The sequence below is a fragment of the Atta colombica genome, unplaced genomic scaffold, assembly GCF_001594045.1.
Source record: "Atta colombica isolate Treedump-2 unplaced genomic scaffold, Acol1.0 scaffold38, whole genome shotgun sequence".
Classification (NCBI taxonomy): domain Eukaryota; kingdom Metazoa; phylum Arthropoda; class Insecta; order Hymenoptera; family Formicidae; genus Atta; species Atta colombica.
The window spans coordinates 1,175,020-1,175,353 of NW_017259490.1; the positions used below are offsets into that span (position 1 = coordinate 1,175,020).

Sequence of the window (334 nt, forward strand, 5' to 3'; positions counted from 1 at the left end):
TTAGATAATGTACATATTTTTTTCTAATTGTAAGAATTCTAATTGTAAAATATAAAAAGGAAAAAAAATAGAGATTTATCAGAGACTGAAATTGATATACTGTGTGAAAATATAATTCTTTCTTCGAACTAAGAAGCGGAAAATAATAACTCACTGCTCACATTACGAGTGTCAGAAATGATAAAAGACTAAAAGAAATATCAGTAGATTTGATTATAATTATATATCGTAACCATATGACAATTATTCTTATCGAATTACTTCTATCTTGAAAGTTTTATGAATGCGCAACTCATATGATCGACATACTCATACGTCAAATATATAGAACAAT

At 25.4% G+C, this 334-nt stretch overlaps 1 protein-coding gene across 2 annotated transcripts in view; it reads right to left on the reverse strand.

Annotated features, from left to right (window-relative positions):
* The window catches only part of LOC108690875 (long-chain fatty acid transport protein 4), a 16,345-nt gene that overhangs the window by 10,123 nt on the left and 5,888 nt on the right, over positions 1-334 (reverse strand). The window lies entirely within an intron of this gene.